Source organism: Apium graveolens, chromosome 6 (genome assembly GCF_009905375.1).
Source record: "Apium graveolens cultivar Ventura chromosome 6, ASM990537v1, whole genome shotgun sequence".
NCBI lineage: Eukaryota > Viridiplantae > Streptophyta > Magnoliopsida > Apiales > Apiaceae > Apium > Apium graveolens.
Window position 1 is genome coordinate 108,272,225 of NC_133652.1, and position 9,114 is coordinate 108,281,338.

Here is a 9,114-nt window from a genome sequence, read left to right on the forward strand (position 1 = left end):
AACATCTTCAATTTCTACTAAAATAAGCATTCTGGGGCAAAAATCGGGGCGGGGCGGCCGCGCTACTGGCGGAGCTGCCGCGCTGTTTTGGCAGAAAGTCGGCGCGGCCGCGCTTGTTTCTGGGGCGGCCGCGCCTGACTTCTGTACTTTCCCGCTGATTCTTCTTTTGACCATATCTTGAGTTCTACTCGTCGGAATTAGGCGATTCAACTGCCCACGCGAAGCTAACGAGATTCTCTACAACTTGAGAATAATTTAGAATTCAAATTCTGATCTTATTTTAGCATATTTCCTTGAATAGCGCCTTTCTTCATTTAACTGATGCCTGAAAAGCACAAACACAAATATACATCAAAAATACCAACAACTTGAGTGCAAAACACCAACTTAAGCTTGTAATGAAGCGTTCCAAGTAGCTATAAAATCCACTTATCACACCCCGAACTTGAATCGATGCTTGTCCTCAAGCATAAATAGACTCAAAACTACAAAACAAACCTAATGCATGAATGCAACTACATGAATGCAACTAAATGATAATGGAATCGATCCCCTTAGAATAACCATAACCAAATGAATAAATTAATGTCTCTAAGAATGCAATGACTTAAAACAGAGCTCGAAGAAAATTTCACAAATCAACTCACTAACCAGAACGTGCGTGTGTGGATGCTTAAGAGATATACTCTCGAAACTAGGTCAATAACCAGAACTTATCTTTCATCAAAACAATCACAAATTTATAAACAGAATAGATAATAAATGCATAACGACTCATAACACCTTCATCCTACTAGAGTTATATAAGGATTCACACTATTAGTGAACACATAACAACATGCTTATTTGACCATGCAATGAATGAGGTCCCAAAAGACTTATACAATAATACTCATGTAGCGAGCGTTAGGTTAGCGGATCCCAGACTATAAAAGCTGTAATAACCCCAAAAAATTTGGACTTTTTGTAATCCTTATGAATAGTGAATTTGCTGATTATGCTGATTAATGAAATTTTTCATGCCACACTATGTAGGGTTTCTTTTATTGATATTCTGAGATCTTATTAGTACATAGAATATATGAGTGTATGTAAAGATCGTCAGAATCCAAATTCGAACACTTTGATTTTTCCTGAAAATCCACCAGATATCGAAAGAATTGATTATAAGGTAACATGATTAGAAGGATTTAAATTCAAGGATTATAAGAGAGGATCATAAAAGGAATATAAAATATTGAGAAAGGTTTAGGAGAACCCAAGTAATAAGATCCCGGATATGATCCCTCAAACGACAAACGAGAACGAAATTTAAGTGAACCGTATAACAGATAAGCGGTCATTAGCTAAGTAATTAAGGTTTAATCAAAGAGGTTAATGGATGGTGATGCCATCACACCACAAGGAGAAGACATGTGTTAAAAGATGACACAATCATGATGACATAAGCATGACAAGTAGATATGTTTAGTTGGTTGATTATTAGCCAAGTATTATTTACCATGGTAAATTCTAAAAGTAGCAAAGCAAAAAGGAGAAGCAACCAACAATTCATAACACAAAAATAGAAGTTGACTTTTTCTTTCCAAGAACAAAAGCACTCGGCCCTTTTTCTATTCAAGGAAAAAAAAATTGCAACTCCAAGCTCCACTCCATAATCAAATCCAAGGTAATTATGTAAGTTTTCCTATGATTAGATGAGTATATCCTAGGAGTTTAAACTTCTAATTCCTTGTAAATCTCTTCCAATAAATTATGGAAGGAGATGGTGAATAGTGATTTCTTGAAATTAATTTTGTGTTGATTTCTTTGAAAAGATCAAGCTTGTAGGAGGTTAGATCAAGGCTCCCTAAGGCTTCCTAGCAACTTATCACTCACCAAGGAAGGTAAAACCTCATACCCTAGTTTTATTTTTGAGTATTTAGGAGTTGTTATGATTGACATAGTATATGAGAAGCATGATTCTTGTTTGTTAAAAGTTTGGTTGGAGTTGTAATGATTTTGGGTTATGAATCTTGATTATTGGTTAATGAATCTTAAGATATAGTTAGTAGTTCATGTTTGTGGTTGAATAAGTTGGAAAACCCTGAGGTTATGGACTGATGTGGTATGGTTTAGATGATTTTTTGTTGTATTGATGGTTATGAGTTGGTTGGTGGTTAATTGGAGTAGTATAAACATTGGTAATCGCGTAAACATAACCGTCGTAATGCCCATTTTCATTTAACTGTTTGTACTTAGTGTTCGGGATAGAAAGCTCACTTACCAATCTGTAACTTTGCCCTGTTTATCTAGATCGTGTTGTAAGCTTTGTTTTGATATGTGGTTCGCTTGGATCTGATGTACGGTTTAGGAGAAACGACCGTTTTAAATAATGGCATTTCGCGAGCGAACCATTACCCCTCGCTTTACTTTGGAACCTTGATTAAGGTCCTTAAATGACTAATTGGAGTACGAAATAATTATGTAAGATTAATTGGTCAGTTGGTAGAGTATTCGCAAAAGAGTCGCCTTAAAATTCATAACGGTTAATTTATTAAAATTAGTGGAGCCGAGGGTACGCGAGCGATTAACGTAAATCGTTAAGCGTATAAGCAACCATAAGCGACTGCTAGGGTATGAGTGAGTTTTGACTAGTTTCTTAAGAGATCGTGGTCTAATTCCGGCTTATGTTATTGGTCATAGGTTACCGGACCCACTCTAAGCTTAAGTCTACCCTGGAACGCTCAGGCAAGTTTTCTACCCGTTATACTGTTGTTGTGATGTAAATATATTGATGCATTATCTTGAGATTAGTGCATGGTTATTATTAGTAAGTATTGTGATATATTGAAGCATGTTGATATGATATATATATATGCATGCCTGTTTCGTAATATTGATATCTCATTGTTGATTCAATTGATTATTAACTGCATAATACCTATGCTAGGGATAAGCAGTACTTGCGTATACCCTTAGTATAGGGGACCCAGAGTTGAACATTTTCTAAACTGGGAGGCGATGTTCTCGAGTATATTATATATAAATATATAAATAGTTTTCAAAACTATTAATCGAATAATGTTTATTCGATAATTTTATATTATAAATGAATATTAGTTTGAATATTCATTCGAGGACTTATGACTCCGCTTATTTTATTAAATAATATTCTTTATTTTATTAAAGAATAATGTTTCGTTATTCTCCAAGTAGTCGAGAAATGATTGATATCGTCAATCATTTTTACCTTAAATATTTTCAGAAAGTTATTTTCAAAACTTTTACTTCATTTGCTTTAATAAAAGCTATTCGTTATTGGAATATTATTTATAGCATAATATTCAGATATTCTTTGATTATCTTGGCATTGATTTATTATATCAAATCATCCTTATTCCAGACGCTTTCAAAAATATTTTTGAGTCTTCAAATTGATTTCAAATGTTATAGCGGATCCCAAAACTTATTTTTAAATTTAAGATCTTCCTTTCGAAGGGGACTTGAATACTCGCTAAAAAAATCTGAGGGATCCGGCTCCGTGATATGTTTTTATATTCGCAACGAGGTTGCTGTTTCGATAAAAGAGTTTTTGATTACTTACCCAACACTTGGGAAGTAAAAATCTTGGAATGAGTTTAATCCATTAACGGGCATCGTCTGGGAAATATCGGTGAGTTTACTTTCCAACTAGATACGGCTTCTTGGTAGAGCCGTATCAACAAGTTTCTACTTAAGGAAAGGGGGGGGGCGAGCTTTACGTTTCAGAGTCATGGATTTCATCTGAACTAGGAGTGGCGTAAGTGGTCGAGTGGCGCCGGCCCAGCCTTATTATATTAGCCCAAATGGCCCAGAAGTTTCGCTAAGATGGTCCATTACTTAGGAGTCCAGCGTTCGGTCGACAAGTAAATCTGACTATTCTCCTCTACATGTAGAAAATTGTGGAGTTGCACTACTGTGACTGATCATCGTGAGTGGTCTTCCTGGCGCGGCTAACTCCCGTACTGAGTTCATCGTCCAGTTGGATATTTCTGCAACACTACCCAGAGCACTTCGATAGAAAGGCTACAGTTGGGCGATTGTTGAGTGTTTGCAGGGTCGAGTTTTCAAAATGATGTTTTTATCAAATGAAGTATCTCGTAACTTCATTTCATTTTGATGTTTCAAAGATTGATTCTATACAAGTTTCGTCTTATAGCTTCATATATGGGATGAACTATTTATACCTTGAACAGTGGTAGTTCAAGCAGTATTCAAAAAAGATATAAGTATATTGGAGTGTCTTGTAACTTCATCTTTTCAACTTATATCTAGTTAATGATTATCTTATGCACGACAAAGATTTTCAGAATAACGTTGAGACAAGGCTAGATATATGAGATCACCTTGCAATGATATTTTTATACAGTTATAAACTGGAAGTATGTGTATATTATACATGTCAGTGGATTTCAAAGATTTTGAGAAGTATATATGTATATATATTGAATATTTTACGACTTTGTTGCATTAGGATATCAAACTTGGTTCAATCCTGCTTGACCAAGACTTTCATGAGTACTATGAAGATGCTCATATATTGTTAATTATTATACATATTATTTCGGTGGGCTTTTTTCTCACCCTTGCTTTCTTCTTTCATCAGACAACAATAGATAGACAAGATGAACATGACCAAGCTCCCAATTCGCAAGCGGATAGGAAACGTTCCGCAGTTTCCTATAGGCGTTGATGCCGCTGTAACTGAGTTATGAACTACCAATAGGCTAGGTTTTCAACTGTTGATATACCAGACTTATGTATATTATGAATTGTAATAATGACAAAGAATATGTAAATTTATTCAAAAACCCCTTTTGAGGTGTAAAGACTTATAATTATGGAATAAAATGACTTATGTTATTTTGGTATTCATCTCTGAGACTATAAATTGCGATGTGTGTGTGTATATTGTGGGGTCACAGTACACAGTAGTTGGTTGTTTATTTAAATTAAGTGTTTTTAAGGGAAATGGAACTCATGACAACCCAGATCCCCGACCCCGGATTTAGGGGTGTTACAAAAGCCTTAGGTCACTAGGCATAAAGTCCCCTAGAACTTAATAACTCGAGTATTAAAGAGCTCACTCTTGATCAATTATGCATAAACACATACTTTTTTTTCTTTTCTTTTTCTTTTCTTTTTTTTCAACAATTTCTGAATGAGTGCGTTTCGCTCCATCTCATTCAACCCTAGACTACTCATAAAAATATGAGTCGGCTACTAGCCCTTTAACGCCTAGTGTTATTCACAACTAGCAATGAAATCCAAGTTTTTTTCCAGATAAAAAATCAGTGTTTTTACGTCATTACGAGAATATCACAAATTCTAAATATAAGCAAGTGATTAAATCTCAACAACAAACAAGTATGATCATGATCTAGATCAAAAGCAACCCTATAAGACTTTGTTAAAAATTTTGTTTCTTACATGAAAATCAATTCATTAGGACTTAAACATCCTTATATTCGTCATCACTACACTCACATCAAGATCAACAAATTAATCAAAAATAGCTCAACCTAAGGGATCATGTTATATGCATATAAATGCAACTACATGGACTCACATAATAACACAAACAAATATGTCATATATGAACAATCATGCAAAACTATGAATGAAATACAACTAAACATGCAACATGAATCTATATTAATCTATATGAACTATATGGACACACACAAACTAATCCTTACATTATCACCCCCAAACTTAAAATTTTCAATGTCCTCATTGAAGGCAATAATAAGGATTTCAGGCATACCTAGTCGTCAGAAACATCACCCTCTTCGGTTGGAGGATCAGGTGGCCAATCAACCTCGAAACTAGTTTCTCGGGAAATAGTACTGAGAGCGTGTATCAAATCCGTAGCAAAATGACGGTGAATGTCATGCATGGCCTCCATACGCCTAGTCAATCGCCTGTACTGCTCATCACCCATATCAATCCTATCAACTGCCTGCTGTACAGGAGAAAAACCCTCTATAGGCACAGAAGGATCTGTTCGGCCACCCTCTTCATCATCAAAAATATATCCCAACCCCTTGTCAGGGGTGCACCTAAGAATGCATATCTTAAGTGATCTGGTAGTGAGTTGAGCTCACGTGTGGGAGCATCTTCAATAGATGGTTCAAAATGCTCCTGAGAAATTTTCAGCTCTGCTTACCCAAGAGAATCGAATGGCATGTCCAACTTCCTCTTCCACGGAGGTGCATTAAAAACCCGCATTTGCTCTGCTCCTTCTTCATCTTCAATAATTGATTCCCTTATTAAGGATCTCTTTAAGGTATCTGACTTTGGCAATTGCTCAAGTTCCGAATTCACTATAGAATCGACCATCTCTACTTTAAATCATTCCTCTTTAGCTGTGGGTAACTTTCTTGCCTTGAACATATTAAAAGTGACCTTTTGATCATGAACCTTCATCGTAAGCTCTCATTTTTGCACATCGATCATAGTTCATCCAGTTGCTAAGAATGGCTTCCCTAAGATAATGAGAATCTTCTTATCTTTCTCAAAATCAAGAATTACAAAGTCAGCAGGGAAGATGAGTTTATCCACCTTAACCAAGACATCGTCCACTATACCTCGTGGATAAGTGATGGAACGATCAGCTAGTTGTAATGACATGTATGTTGGTTTCGGATCAGGAAGACCAAGCTTCTTCAAGATAGATAAGGGCATTAGATTGATGCTAGCTCCCAAATCACACAAACACTTGTCGAATGACAAGTTTCCGATGGTGGAAGGAATAGTGAAGCTTCCAGGATCTTTAAGCTTCAGAGGCAACTTCTGTTGCAGCACAGCACCGGATTCCTCTGTAAGAGCAACGGTCTCTAAGTCATCGAGCTTCAATTTCCGAGAGAGAATACCTTTCATAAACTTTGCATAGCTAGGCATCTGTTCAAGAGCTTCAGTGAAAGGTATGTTGATATGAAGTTTCTTGAACACCTCCAGAAACTTAGTAAATTGCTTATCCAACTTCTGCTTTTGCAGCCTTTTAGGAAAATAAGGTGAAGGATAGACCTGTTTCTCCCCTGTATTACCCTTAGAAGGAGTGTGTTCCACAGTTTTCTTCCTTAATTCCACTTCTGCGTCCTTCTCACATCTTCTTCATCCAAAATTTCAGATTATGGAACTTGAGATTTTTCAGAGCTTGCAATCTTCCCAGACCTCAATGTAATTACCTTAACCTGCTCTTCTGCTTCCCTCTTACCTGGAACTTATGTATCACTAGAAAGCGTTCTTGGTAGTCGATTCAATAAGGCGTTAGCAATTTTTCATATCTGGTTCTCCAGAGTCTTGATAGAAATAGCTTGGCTTTGGCATATAAGAGCCAGGTTTTTGCACATAAGCCTCAACTCCTCCAATTCAGATTTTTCATTCGAATGAACTGCATCATGAGTTTGTTGTTGAAGTTGGAGTTGTTGTCTTGGTTCAAATTGTTGTTGAAAACTAGGAGGGTTGAATTGTTTTGCTCCAAACTGCTGGAACGACTGTTGCATCGCATTATGATTGTTACTCCATCTGAAGTTAGGATGATTCCAGTTGTCAGGATAATAAGTGTCTGGAAATGGTTGATGCAATCTCTGAAAGTTGCTCACAAACTGAGTCGATTCACTAGATATAGCGCATTGCTCCGTCGCATGCGAACCTGCACATAGCTCACAAACACTGGTTATCTGATTAACACCATAGTTAGCCAGATAATCGATCTTCATAGACAACGCCTTTAGTTGAGCAGTGATAGCCGTAGATGTATCCACTTCAAGAACTCCTGCTACCTTGTCTTGTGGTAATCTCTGAGTTGGATATTGATATTCATTAGCAACCATCAGTTCAATTAGATCATAAGCTTCCTCATAGCTCTTTGCCCATAATGCTCCACCTGATGCTGCATCGAGCATGGCTCTTGACTGTGCTCCCAAATCGTTATAGAAACAATTGATGATCATCCAATCATATATTCCATGATGAGGACACTTCCTAAGAATTTCCTTGTAGTGCTCTTAAGCTTCATACAAAGATTCTCCTGATTGTTGTACAGATTGAGTAAGAGCATTCCTGATTGCAGCTATCTTTGCCATATGGAAGAATTTAGTGAGAAACTTTTGAGGAAGATCTTCCCAAGTAGTAATCGAATCAGCTGGTAGAGAGTGTAACCAACCCTTAGCCTTGTCCCTCAGAGATAATGGGAACAGTCTCAGATTCACCGTATCCTCAGACACACCATTGAACCTGAAGGTGTCGCAGATCTCTATGAAATCCCAAATGTGCGTATTGGGATCTTCCATTGGAGAACCCCCAAACTAGACTGAATTCTGTACCATCTGAATTATGTCAAGCTTGATCTCAAAGGTATTAGCTGTGATAGCTGGCCCGATAATACAAGATTGAATGTTATTGATCTTGGGTTGAGAAAAATCCATCAAGGCTTTCGTCCGTGTTGCTGGATCTCCCATTATAATGAGTACCTGAAACACAACAAGTAAAATGTGAAAGTAAAAGAGTCTGAGTCAGTGAACTTTAACGACCACTGATGACAAGCACATAAATTAAAAATTAACACCGAGTCCCTGGCAACGGCGCGAAAAACTTGTTAGGACGTTAACACGCGCTAAAATTACACGCAAGTATACGCGTTCACAAGTAGTATACGATTTAGATCAAATTCATTCCCACAGAGACTCTTTGGTTAATTTAAGAATATGCACTAATGCAACAATGATATGGTTATTATCCAATGCTAAGACAAATAACAAGTTGAGATTGTTTGTCACTAAGAATTAAACTAACAATTATAACTAAGAGAACAAAAATGGTTGAATTAATATATATGACAAACATGGGATCCTAAATTCATTAAATACTTAATTCAATAGCCTTTTTGTTCTTAACCTTAGCATGTAATGGTGATGAAACTAATCAGATAACACGAAACTGGTAAACTCCAACTTTCATTGTACGAATACCCTACTACCAAGCATCCACAAAAGAGATAGAAGTTGAATAGACACCAATTATGCTTAGTCCTTATATGTCTATAAGAATTGAAAATATAACGGTTTAATGCTCAAGTTATCTATCGTG

At 36.5% G+C, this 9,114-nt stretch overlaps 1 non-coding gene across 1 annotated transcript; it reads left to right on the top strand.

The window, feature by feature from the left end:
• Positions 1–7,989: 7,989 nt before the first annotated feature.
• Positions 7,990–8,096, top strand: LOC141669012 (small nucleolar RNA R71). The gene has a single exon (XR_012553314.1). It is a non-coding gene; the product is annotated as a small nucleolar RNA R71 (small nucleolar RNA).
• The last annotated feature ends 1,018 nt before the right edge of the window (positions 8,097–9,114 follow it).